This window comes from Rhinolophus sinicus, chromosome 1, assembly GCF_057876585.1.
Source record: "Rhinolophus sinicus isolate RSI-liver-muscle chromosome 1, RSI-T2T, whole genome shotgun sequence".
In the NCBI taxonomy this organism is placed as follows: Eukaryota; Metazoa; Chordata; class Mammalia; order Chiroptera; family Rhinolophidae; genus Rhinolophus; species Rhinolophus sinicus.
Genome location: NC_142501.1, coordinates 21,756,560 through 21,770,308, shown reverse-complemented (window position 1 = coordinate 21,770,308; position 13,749 = coordinate 21,756,560).

Sequence of the window (13,749 nt, the reverse complement as noted above, 5' to 3'; positions counted from 1 at the left end):
TCTTGGCATCTGTGCAGTGAGAATTACAGCACCTGCTTGAGCATGGTGCCTGGGGAGTGGAAGTCCTCAATATATGCTAATTCTCACTTTTAGTAAGCGATTCTACTTTGAAGAAGCATGTGGTGTAGCTTTAGGATGGCCCAGAGAGAGAGAGGACAGTACCGTATGTGACGGGTGGCCCCTCCTCACACACTTTCCCTGTGTAAGCCCCATCAGTGTCCTCCAGTCAAAGACCATCCAGGAGCACACTTGAGGTCAATTAGAGTTGGAGTTGATCCCTGCTGTGGGGACATCTCACACTATAAGGAGCCATGAACATAAAGAATATCAGGAAGGGCTTGTTCTAGGAGTTGGGCGTGTGGTAACTGATTTGGGAGAGGGCCCAAGGAAGTCAATTGGGAGCTGTCAGAAATTGGGGAAATTTAATAATTATCTTAATTTTTCTCTGGTGGGCTGGAAGAAAGCAGGCTTAGAGTTGTCATTGAAGAAGAAGCAGTAGTCACTCATGTTAGCTAGAAAAAGGGGTTGTTTGGTCATTTTTGTGGTTGTATGGTGTCTTTATCTTGGTTCAGGCATGATTATGGAGTGGTCTTATTTTTGTTTTGTTCCATCACATTCATGAAAGTCCTCGTCTGCTATTGATATTCGTGACATTCCTTATGTTCACCAAGGGAACAGCGTGACCCAACGGGTCACAAGTAAGCCAGCTACTAGCTATGAGCTGTGGGGTGACCAACTGTCCCAGTTTGCCTGGGACTGAGGAGGCCTCAAGACTGAAGGACTGGAATGCAGGATTTTCAGTACAAAACTGGAGGATGTCATGGGCACACAGGGATGTGCTGGTCACCTTAGCTGTCAGGGCTAACTTTCTGTTTCTCAGTCCTCACCCCTTTGGATAACATGGCCTGGGAATTACCTAGTTAATACTTCATGTATTGACTCATTTGTCTGCATCTGAGTATGTGCTTTGGAGGCCAAGTCCCTGCTCTATTATTTACGAGCCACATGGCCATGAGCAAATTACTCAATGTCTCTGGGTCTTGGTTTCCACCTCTCTGAAATGAGGCTGGTGTATACTTCACATGGAGGCTTAATGAGATAATGGCATCTTCATCAATGCCTTGCACATCACGGGCACTCCACTGATGCTACTTCTTGTTCCTCCCCTAACTCCCACCTCTACCCCATTCTATATCAGCTTTGCACCATTTCATGTGACAGCCTTGGATTAACAACCATACCTCAGTAACATTATTTTTATAGCTCCTAACATGGTTCCAGGTGTCTATAATCACTTAAAAATTGATTTTAATTACGTTATTGCTGTTCATTTTTCTTCTCTTTAGTACTGTCATGATTTCTTATGCTTCTCTATTCTCTGTTCCTGAAGGAAATTTAAACTCATAATTAAAAATAAACAATAACAAACTCTGCATTTCTAGGATATTTTACAGTTTGCAAAATACTTTTCACACACACACACACACACACACACACAAAAAAAAAAAACCAAGAGACCAATATTATTACTCTCCTGTAGATTACTCTCTAATTACTCTCCAATATTACTCTCCTACAGATTAGCAAACCAAGGCTTGGAGAAGCAGATTCAAGATCACATTGCTAGCAAAATAGAACAAGCCCTCTTAGTCTCCGCTCTGCTCTGAAACAACTTTCCCTCAGGCTCGAAACTAGATGCCAATGTATCCCCATTCCTCACATAACAGGGGCCCTGGATTGGGCCTCTTGACCAGATGTGGTACTGAGACAGAGCTGTCATTTGTAATTTCCTGTGCTGTCCCCCAGGGTCTACAGCTTAATTTCACTTTAAATCCAGCATGGCTCTAGCCAGACCCATGAGAAAATCCCATTCAAGGTGGAACCACTGAAATCTGATTCAGAGAGCTGTCTGTTGGGTCTTCCTCTTACAATCAATTCAGCTTAGGCTTTGGCAGCTGGGCTGTGCTGGGTGGCACTGGATAATTCTAACTTCCTTTGACTTGTCATCTCCTTCACCATTGTCCCAAGGAGGAATAACAAACGGACTCATAATTGTCACCCTTTGGAAAACTTTAAATGTCATAGCCTAAGCAGAAATTACAAATAGGGTTTGGTATCTAACTCAGACTAATTCCAAAATATTTCCCCATCTGGAGTTCTTCCATGGAAAAAGTATTTGCAGTAGGCAGATGGAGGGTGTGGGGCTGGAGGAGACCCAGGAATGCAAGACGAACAGTCTGAGTCCTACTAACGGAGGGTGTGTGAACACAGGATACCTTTCCAGGGTAACCGAAGCCAGTGGAATCTGTGAAGCAGAAAGAGGCTAAGATTTGGAGTCAGCTGACCCATGTTCAAATACCAGTTCCCATGCTCGCAGGGTGGGCTGCCACCTGCTACACACTCTGTCTCTCTAACTTTGTGCTCTCCTCTGAAATGAGAAAAACAATAATGCCTGTCCTGCTCTTCTCTGTAGGTTGGCCCTGAGCTAAAGGACATAAAAGGGCTTTAGAAACTAGAAATCGCTAGATAAGCATAGGCTGTTAATATTACAGCACAGCTGTCTGAAGTTTTCAATATGTTTTTCAGACACAGGTTCACTATGCATCGCAATTTTTTTTGGTCTTTGTTTTTTCTTCCAGTTCCTTTGATCTCCCTACACAAGCTCAAAGTAGCCAAAAAAAAACAGGTTTTCATTTGTTTTGGAATTCACATAGTTATTCAAGATATTATGTGGTATTCCAACCCAAAAAGATAGTCCAAGAAAGCTTAAGTGACTGAAAGGAGAGAAAAACACTTTTTGTTCAAAATATGCTTTTTGTTTTTTTGTTTCTCTAATCTATAAGGAAATTTTACATTTTGATTCAGAGGAGAAGGAAAAAACAGGAAAATAAGAGAACTTGAGAATTGGAAAATTCCATCTCACACACTCAAGGACGATTGAAAAAAGATTAGATGTAGAGTTAAGTAGAAATAAGTGCACAGCATAGAGAGATAAAATGGTCAAAGAGATGCCCTAAGTATTTGCAAATCATTGCTAAGCAAAGATAAATTTGCTTATCACAGCTCAAGTCATAATTCTAGTAGATTCTCATCTTTGTCTAGGGCTTTGTCCAAGAAAAGAGAGATTCTTAGAAAATACGACTAAGCTGTTCTTTACATCTTAATAATATTTCTCTTTCACCCACAAAGGGAAGAATATATTCTGGGAACTGACTATATAAATAATCCACAAAAGACTGAGACTAGGAAAGGTCCAGAAATATGTTTTTCTCTCTATGCACTATCCTTCCACTCTGGCGCCGCTTCTGTTCACAGATCTCCCTTATTATATGCTTCCAGCAGAATCTCTTTGTTTTAAAACTTTCCATTTCAACAAGATGATTGATAGCTGAGCCTCTCTGTGAAGAGATGACAGGCAGAACATGTGTCTACATACTGACCACATAGCATGAAATCTTCCTACAACACCAACCAGCCCACATACAATGGAATTTGGATTTGGCAGCTCAATCTTGGACTCATTCCAGAAGATTGAATTCAAGAAATACCAAAGTTCCTCACCACTGTGCAGCAGCTTCACGTACAAGGCCATGCTTCAGCCTGAGAGGGTGCAGTATAGGAACGCGGACAATGCTGGGTGTCTGGAATCGGAGAATTTTCTAAGTGGCCACAAGATGGCCTCACTGTTCAGACAGACGTTCTAAGTTCAGGTTGCATGCAGTTTTCATCTTCAAAGCAGAATGGCGGTACAAGAAGGACATTTTAAAGATTGCCACTGAAATCAGGAAGTGACAGCTTTTCTGTTCTCTGGGTGCTTCACTTAGGTTACCTACAACAATGTAGGTATGGAGTCTCCAGTGGGGGAAAAAATAGATTATGCATGTTTTAACTCCAGTGTACAGCCAAAATGCTTCTGTTCAACACTATATATACTTTTGTTAAATTTCCCTGGTATCTCGATGCATAGCAATGAATCCACTATTGAATAAGTATATTCCTTTTTAAAATTGATATACTGAAAACTCTTTAAACATATCATAAATTGCTCCCGCAAAAGGTTGTAACTAGCTTTAGGCTAACATACGAGATGAGAAGACTGCCCAATACCTGCACCTCAACATTAAGTATATGTTTTTTAATCTTTCCTTTGTGTAAGATGTTCCCTTGAACATGATTTGGGGGGTTGCCTAGTTTAGCAGCTAGTGCTGCCATGTAATGCACTAGGGTTTGGGGAAAATTTCAGATCACACGGCATAGGCTAAGGAATAGGCCTAATTGGATAAAGAAGACATTTTTAAGGCCAAGATCAGCATGACCAGGGCCCATAGTCACTCCCTCAGTCCATGAAGAGCTATGCCAGGCTCTGCTGGACCCATGCTGTAGTCCTTCTTATATGGCAAACATGAGAGAGCAGCTTGATCAGCATGCCAAGCAATCTGATTAGGGGTGCCAGCTATTTACAGGAACTGTCTTGGAATACCAGCTGCCCAACACCTGGAGACTCTGGTGCCCCACGGATGTTTCAGTCAGTCCTTCCCTTGGCAGGAGGGAAGAATCCCAGATTCTATGAGAAGCTGAGCTTGGGCACTGCCCCTGCCACAGAGAGAAGGGCATGGCCCTGAGTCCTAGTTAGACTCTGGCCTAGGCAATGCAGGTAAACTGGTCTTCTAGGGCTGCCATATTTTGAGTGGCTTAAAGAACACAAATGTATTTTTCACAAATCTGAAGATTAGAAGTCCAAGATCAAGGTGTTGGCAGGTTTTGTTTCTCCTGAGGCATCTCTCCTTGGCCTCCTCACTGTGTCCTCACGTGGCCTTGTCTCTTTACACGGCCCTCCTCGTGTCTCTTCCTCTTCTTATAAGGATACCAATCCTACTGGATTGGGGCCCCCCTCTTATGACCTCATTTCGCATTCATTATCTCCTTAAAGGCCTTCTCTCCAAATCCAGTCACATTGGGGGTTAGGGCTTCAACCTATGAATCTTTTGCAGAGGGATGGGGCACAATTCAGTCCACAATGCCAAGTAAGCACACAGGGTAATTTGGGAGAATCCTGCTCCTTGCATAATACTTAGTCAATTGGTTAAGCATAAAGTGGTGTGACATGATAGCTTTTATTTTCATTTTTTGATTACTAATGAAATTATATGCCTTTTCACATACTTATTCGCCAGTTACATTCTTTCTATAATTTATTTATATTTTGCCCAATTTTTCTTTGGGCTATTAATGTTTTACTCTTTAATTTGTCAAATATTTTTATATAGCTTGTCTTTTACTCCATTATGATTATCATGTGTTTTTTAATTGGATATGTTGATGACATATTTTGTATTAATATAGAGAACGTGTTTTGATTATCTCCCCAGGATCCACACTCATCTCTTCCCCGTAGCCTTCTGATGATTCTCAGGGGATCCACCTGGTTCCAGAAAAGCTGACTTCACCCCCACCTCCAGCTGGGGTATAGACGTTGTCGAAGCCAATCATCACAAGCCATGGCCTATGATTGGTACAAGGGTGAGCATGTGACCCAAGTCAGTCAAAGCAAAGTGAATCTCAGAAATCTTGCTATAAATGCTGACACAAAGGTATCCCCTATTTCTTGCTAAACAAAACCAATGAAGCACATAACTCCAGGAGCTGATGTCAACCATCTTGGAGAATCAGTTTAGGATAAAGCTCACAGCAAAGAAAGCAGAGCAGAGAGATCAACCAAGTATATCTGAAATACTGCGGAGTCGCCAAATCAAGCCTCCTGCAGGAAGCCTGCTTCAGGATTTTGCTATTACATGAGCCGAGGCACATATATTCATTTATACACACATCCTAGTTGTTGAACATGGTTTCATCCATTCTTATTAGTCGGGTGTCCATTCCAATTGGTCAATACCCACGCTGCACTGGTTGTTAAACATTTTTAATATCAGCTCTATATGTGCCAATAATTGTCCTTTATTATTAAACTGGTTTCAGTAAGATTTGATTTTTGTTTAGTGTATTAGCCATTGAGGTTTGGGGGTTTGTCTAGTACAGTAAGTAGTGTTGCCTTAGCTAGCTAGTATTTCCTTTAATATATAGAGAAAGACCTTAGTATCAGTTTGCTAATTAGAATTCTGTGCAATCTTTTTTCACCAAAATCAAATTTCTAATGCATTACTATTTGCCATTTAGTTTCTTTAAAGAATTGTAAAGCAATATGTGTGCAGAATTTTTCTAGACTTTTGTTGATTTTTCCCCAAATTTTATAGTTGTCTCATCCTCTTTCTTTAGTGACTCACTTGCATTGATTTCTTCCAATATATTCAAATTAGCTTTCACAGGAACAATTCTTTTTCCACTCATATTTCATCAGTGTACATAAATATTTAATTAGATTACATAACTCGTTTGGAAACTAGTTTAGAAACCTGTTATTATTGGAGCAAAACTGCAAGAACACACCAGAGCAAATTTGTTATGAGCATCTGTCCTTCTGTGGACATCAGTCAGTACGTTTTAAGTGTGTTTTTCCAGGACCCATCAGCTCCAAGTCAAGTAGTTATTTCAATCTAGTTGTGGAGGGCGCAGCTCACAGTGGCCGATGTGGGGATCGAACCAGAAACCTTGTTGCTAAGAGCGCCGCACTCTAACCAACTGAGCTAACTGGCCGCCCCTAAACTCTTCTTAACCTGATGAAATGATTAAGTGGAGATTATTCAATTCAATACAATTGAGTTTAATTTCTTTGTTTTTTCCCTTAGAAATTGCATAGCACAGGCACCAACCCATAAAAATGGATGTGACAACCAGTTAGAAGAAACTGTGGCTGTAAACAAACAATAGGACCACACCAGAGCACAGGGGCTGACTGTGGCCCCTAGCAAAAAGAACAGGCATACCCACTGGAGGCTGGGCTCCCTGCCTGAGAACAGGGGCTGAGGTGGCGCTCCCCAGATTAAGAGGCTGAAAACAGCTCTACCAATTGCTGCCTGCAAGCACAGCTCCTATGACATTGCAAGCTTAGGAAGGCACGCCTCATCCTCTCTCCTTGGGTTCCAGGCAAGTCATGTAAGGGCTCAGGGACTGTATGTGTGATATCCTGACATCATTGCAGAGCATGAGCACCAATACAAGACCTTGAGACTCCATGGACCAGGTAGAGACAAACCTCATAACTGCTAGAATGAGGGGTAGGAGGGGACCGGAGAAAGACAATGGACAGAAGAATAAAGAAATAAAATCTTCCATTCAAGAAGGTCCTGCAAACTAAAATCCAGAACACCGGAAGAAAACTAATGTTAAGAAAGACAACCAGCACTATCACAATCACTATTACAAGAAAATAAAAAGGAAATACTTTAAATTTAAATATATACATATATATGTGTATATATGTGTGTGTGTGTGTGTGTGTGTGTGTGTGTGTGTATATATATATATATATATATATATATATATATATATCCAATTTAAAAAGAACAAATTATGAACAAAAAAAATGCAGAAGTAAAACAGGGAATGGTTGATATGAAAAAGAAATTATCAGCTAATAACTTTTTCAGGAAAGCTCTATGCATGGTATATTTCACGAGCCCTTGCATATCTAAAATGTCATTCTGTTGTGTTTACACCTGAAAAACAACTTGACTGAGTATAAAATTCTCAAGCCATACCTTTATCCCCCAAATATATAGCCATCATTCCATTTCCTTCTGCCATTTATCTTAGCAGAAAAGAAGGCTGAGGCCAATCTGTATTTTGATCTTTAATAGATTGCAGGGGTCAGGGGAGGTTGTCGGAATGAATCTGAGTTTCTTTATCTTTGAGATTCAAAAAATTGTCCAAGTGTGTCTGGGTATGGTTTTCTTCTCATTAATTTGCTGGTAAATATTGAATCCTTTTTGTGTTTATTCTCATCTGGTTATTGCTTCTGTATCAGCCAGTGTTCAATTGAAGAAAACAACCCACAAGTTTAAGCAGAGAGAAATTGATTACAAAGTACTAAATAATTTACTAAATCACCAAGAGAACTGGAAAAACAAATTTTACACCAGCACTGTCCAACACAGGAGACACATGGGATCATTGGGTACTTAAAATGTAGCTAGTCTCAAATGAGTTAGGCTTTAGTATAAATAAATAAATAAATAAATAAACAAACAAATAAATGTAATATACTGACTACATATGGAAATGATAATATTTTGGTGGGTTAAGTAAAATACACTATTAACATTCATTAATGTCACCTATTTCTTTGTACTTCTTTAACTGCAGCTACTAGAAAATTTTAAATTACATATGTGTGTCCCATTACATTTCTATAGAACCTTCCATGAGTGACTCCCGAAGGCACATCTGAGAACTGGGCTGCCAATGGAGCTGCTCCTCCAGCCCCAGTCAGGGGTCATAAAATCAGGAGGCTGCCTGCCAAGATGGGAGCCACTGTGACACATGATGGCTCCTGAACTCGGCGCCTGCCCCCAATCAAGAAGCAGATTGCTGAATCGGAAAGCTGTCTCTGGAGTTGCCTCTGTCATAATCAGGACCAGCAAACTGAACACCCCACGAACACCCTGTCCCCCACGTGCATCAGCTCTAAATCCAGTCTCACTTGAATGCAACATCTTGGCAGAACTTAAATCACATCCAAAGCTGTAGGCAATCCTGGGACAAGTGGGATTTGGCTTTCCAGCCTTTGCACACTGCTTGAGGGTTGGAATGCATTTTGAGCGACCCAATCTATATCACCCAGCACAGCTTCTATTACAATCACTCTTGTTTCTTCATTGCAAACACAAATGCTTCTTGGATTGTATCACTTTATGTCTATAATGTACTTTCCCATTATCCTTCTCTGTATTCTAGGAAAACCTCTAAAGTTTCTTTTTGGTGTTACCCCTCCATTTTCTACAATATCCGTTTGGCTCCTTCATACTTCTAATTAGGATGTTAGTTCTCCGATTAAATATTATTTTCCTTGTAATTCTGTGATGAATAGTACAAAAATGAAAGTTATGGAAACATATAGCAAGGGGTCCCAACCAAGTCTAAGTAGAAATGGTGGTCTATTTTTTCCCTATACCCCATGTTTTGTTTCATTTTATTGTTTGCTTATCTTTGAAGGGAGATAAATCCTTAATTAGTATTTGCCAAATATGTATTGTCCTACTCTCTGTCCACCATCAATGCCTTCAAACCAAAGACCACAAGTGACACAGTGAACAAGGTAGATTCACTACGAGTTGCAGTGGGAGAAACTACACACAATGGGGAACCATGGGCGTCTCAGTAAGAGGATGTCCGAAAGGCCTTGTTGTAGGATTTGGGCTTTGGTTGGGTGCTTTGGTGGATTGAGCATTATCAGACAGCAGTGACAGTTTTATAATGGGGTATCTCAGTAAGTCTTATTTATAGGGAGGGAAGACTACAGCAAGGCTAAAGATGTAATTGGGGAAAAAAGCTATTGCTTAGAGCTGGCAGAGGATGTTTGGTATTAGGTAACTTGGACAATGTTCATGTGCTATCTGTGATCAGATGTAATGGTCACGTGCTCTCATTTTGGCTTTGAAGCATCAAGGTCATGGATTGGCCTTGTCTGATGTTGGTGTTCTGTGAAATTTGTTATGTCCAACCACAACAGTCCTTAGCTGTGAGTTCCGGGCTAGCCTATCACAACGCCCAGGGCTAGTTCCTGGATGTCAGGAACTGCTTTTCTCTTTCTCGTCACTTAGATGCTAGTATAATTCTACTCCGAAATCCACCACTGGAGGGAAAGCTGTTGCTGACTGTTTCTTGGCCCAATTCCCAGGATCAAGCAGACGTTCATCTAGTATTATTCTATCTCCATTGCTGGTTCTCTCACTCACCAAACAAAACCAAAGTATTCTAGCTTGAACTTGTACTAAGGTTTATCTCCAAGATGAAGTGTACCATCACCAATCCCTTCCTGCCATTCAGGCTCTGAGACTGTGAGGAAAGAGAGGTATTCATGGGAACAGTGAGGAGAAAAGTACTCCAGTCCTCTGCTCCAGCAATACCCACAGTACTGGTAAGGTCAAAACATACCCTGCCTTTCAAACCAGGGAACAAACAGTAGTAGACAGATCAAAGTGTTTGAAAATGATTTTTAAACAAAGATCCTTGCTCTGTTTCAGGCCACATTGTGCTTCTCAGTCCATTTGCATTGGCTTTTCAGTAAATTAAGGTCTCAGGTTCTGCCAATAAATGGAGAATTTGTTCTAGTTTTTGCAAATGTATTGCTTTCAGAAGCCTCTAGCCAGGCACCATTTTCAATTGGAATCTTGTCAATCCAAGCTTGTATTGAAAACATTCTTACTTTGCCCAGTTTTCCACCTCAGAATAAGGGCTGTAGATTAGTTAATAATATTGTACCAGTGTTACTTTCTTGGTTTTGATCATTCTACTATGGTTATACGAGATTTTAACATTAGGAGAAGCTGAAGAAAGGGTATATGGGAATTCTGAATTATTTTTATAACTTTTCCGTAGTTGTAACCTTATTTCAAAATAAAAACTTTAAAAAAAATAATTAACAGCAATATCAAAAACTTCAGAAAAACAGAGTCCATAATACCAAAGTTCCAGAGACTATTCTGCTGCCCACTTGTCTCTCAAGCCTGGCCTCCTTGGAATTTACCTACAATTATTATTTATTTAATCAGTTTATCAAATGGGATAAACTTAGTGGCATACAAACAGAAAACAGTTTTATTTTTCTCTAATCACTCCCTCCCAACATACTCTGTCATATCACCCTTCCTCACCTCTGGGCCACATCTCAGGCATATCTCATAGATCTTTAAGTTACTTTCAGGAATTAAAACTCATTAAAAAGTCCTCTTTAAAATTGCAATCGCATACTCCATTCAGAGTGGTTCCCCACCACCACCACCATACCCCTAGCCCTACTCCGATCTGTGGCATTCTGACTACGGTCCTATAGCGCGGAAAGGATTAGAGGAAAGGGAGCACATTTCTCCTTTGGGGTAGGTGCTGTTATAATGCAGTAGACCATGGCCTTGATTTAGGAGGAGCCCGTACGCTGGCTCTCTCCAATGGGATGCATTGTGCGGCTTTCAAAGTTCACTGTGGAGACCACCTGGCTGCAAAGCCCCCTTCAACACCAACACATTCTCCCTCTTCTCCCAGAAGTTTCTTGCAAGCTTCTCGGCTCCTATTCACTACTATATTATATACATAGCAGCTTATTGCTGGGGTCCCTTCACCCTATAGGCAAGCCCCCTATTTCAATGCCAGCTATCTTCCACTGTAGCTCCTGGGAAACACATATCTTCACCATTACAAATTCTGGTAGTACGGACAGCTTTCACTGCTGCCCTCTTCACTAGGAAGCAAGGCACCAATTTCCATTAATTTCTGTCCCTAAATTCCAGACAACACATATCCATTTCTCCATGAATTCTCTCTCCTTGCTTTATTCCAAATCCCCAGGCACCACTGGAACCACAGTTCTCTCAAGCGCCCCTCGTAAGAAAAAGGGAAATGCCACAGCACTGTTCCCTGCCCGAAAGACGCTTTAACCCCCTTTCCCCTGCCTCAGCTGGAGGTGTGTGATGGAGGTTGATAATCACTGTACCAAGTTTGATGTCTTCTCACAATATCTGCATGGATATGTCTAGTGCTAGTACCCCATTCAGAAACCTGAGGATATTCATCACCTTTTGTTCCCAGCTTTGGGGCTTCAGATGAAATTTACAGACACCATGAAAAGTCCTATGTGATATCCTGCTACCCTTAAATCACACAATGACGCCTTCCGTGTAACCCTCCGTCCTCATCAAGGGCATCCACAGACTACACAATGGGAAACAGAGAAGCTGTAACTATTGGCAGAGTCCGGCGTCTGGGCTGCTGAGATAAGACTTTTGGAAAGGTTCAAACCACAGACTTTCGCAACAGTTACACAATCACTTCTGGCCCACCCTCATGCTGAATGCATTCCAGAAAACTCAACATTCTTTAGGAGGCTATCATGCAACTAAAGTAGAAAGGGTTGTAAATGATATGTAGGAATATCCTTTGGGGGTCAAAAATATATCAGATGAGAAGAAATTACTTAATTAGGGCAGGAGAGCTTTATACAGTTAAAGGCCATTCTGTAGGGAAAGGATTTAAATTATTTAGAATCATCCCAAGGACTGCTTTGTGGAAACCACAGGGAAGCCAGTTTTGGGTCCCATGATATTCATTCAATCACTCATTCATTCACTGAGTCCCTCTGGTGTTACCACGATGGATGAGATGTGCTCTTTGCCTCAAGCTGCTCAAAGACAATCTCCATAATGGAATAAGCTGCCACCAGAAGTAGTAAGAAGTAGTAAGATCCCCCACAGATCTCAGGCATGCTTACCCTGGATGACAGTGAGGAGGGATGATTTCAGAGTGAGGAGTGGGAAGAAAGAAGCAGTGAAACAGCTGGTCTGTAGAGCCCCTCCTACCTTTCCAAACCTGAGGTTCTATCTAGGCTCTGGAAGGCACAAGCGGAAGGCATGATGTCCTGTTGGCAATTGGCATAAAACAGAATGACAGAGCAAAAAAACTGACATGGCCAAAGATTAATTTCAGACAGGTAATAGGACCAAAATTGTACAGAGTCCGACGTGAGGGATGTGTTCATCAAAATGCAGAGGACGCTCTGTAACAGGATTTCCATCAAGGAGACTGTCTGGCAGAGGACTTCAGGTGGCTAGTGAGTAATGGAAATGTTCAGAAATGGTCTACATGTGCTTGCACTGAAACACAGAACAAGGGGCAAAGATTTATGATTGGTATTGTCCACCAATGTTAAATGAGGCTTTTCCTGACTGAGGGAGGAAGGGTGCTTAAATAAGGTGCTGGGTACGAAGACATCCCCCTCCAGCGTATATACCAACAAGGTTGTCCAGTGGTCTGGAAAAATATGCCATCGCCATCCTAAACCACGTGGGAGGAGCTTCCAGAGAAGGAGTGGTAGAGAGTGGAGGCAGAGATTTCCTGCCAAGGGAAGGACTCCATCTCATCTCCCTCTTACACCATGCTCTTACACTAACAGGCAGAAGCCAGTAGACTCAGGGAGAAATTCTGGGGGAGGGCATATTCATTTTCCATTGCTGCCATAATGAATCACCATAAATTGTGTGCCTTAAAACAACACAGATTTATTATCTTACAGCCTGTAGGGCAGAAGTCTAGTAGGCATCTCACCTGACTAAAACCAAGGTGTCAGCAAGCTGAGGAGGCTCCAGGGCATAAACCATTACCTGCTTAAGCTGTTGGCAAAATTCAGTTTCTTGTCTTTGTGGATGCCCATTTTCTTCCTACAGCTGAGGACCCTTCCCGGCTTCTAGAGGTCAGTGCATTCCTTGGTTTATGGCCCTCTTCCTCCATCTTCAAGCAACATGTCTCTGACCTTTTCTCTATAATCACATCCCTTTCACAGACTACAACTGGAATAGAGTCTGCACTCATGTGGTTAGATGATTAGATTAGGCTTACCAGAGAATCCAGGGTAATTCCCCCACCTCTAGGTCCATAAACTCAATCATACCTGCTATGTGAGGGAACATATTCACAGGTTCCAGGGATTAAGGTGGGCATGCAGTGGGGGGAGGGGGGATTTTTTTCTGCCTACCACAGAGGGTTTGACCTGGGTTCCCTGGAGTCTGGGGAGCACAGAGACTGATGCCTGATTCTCAACTCGAAAAGCCCAAAGGGAAGAGGCCAGCTGGAGCTATCTATGACGGA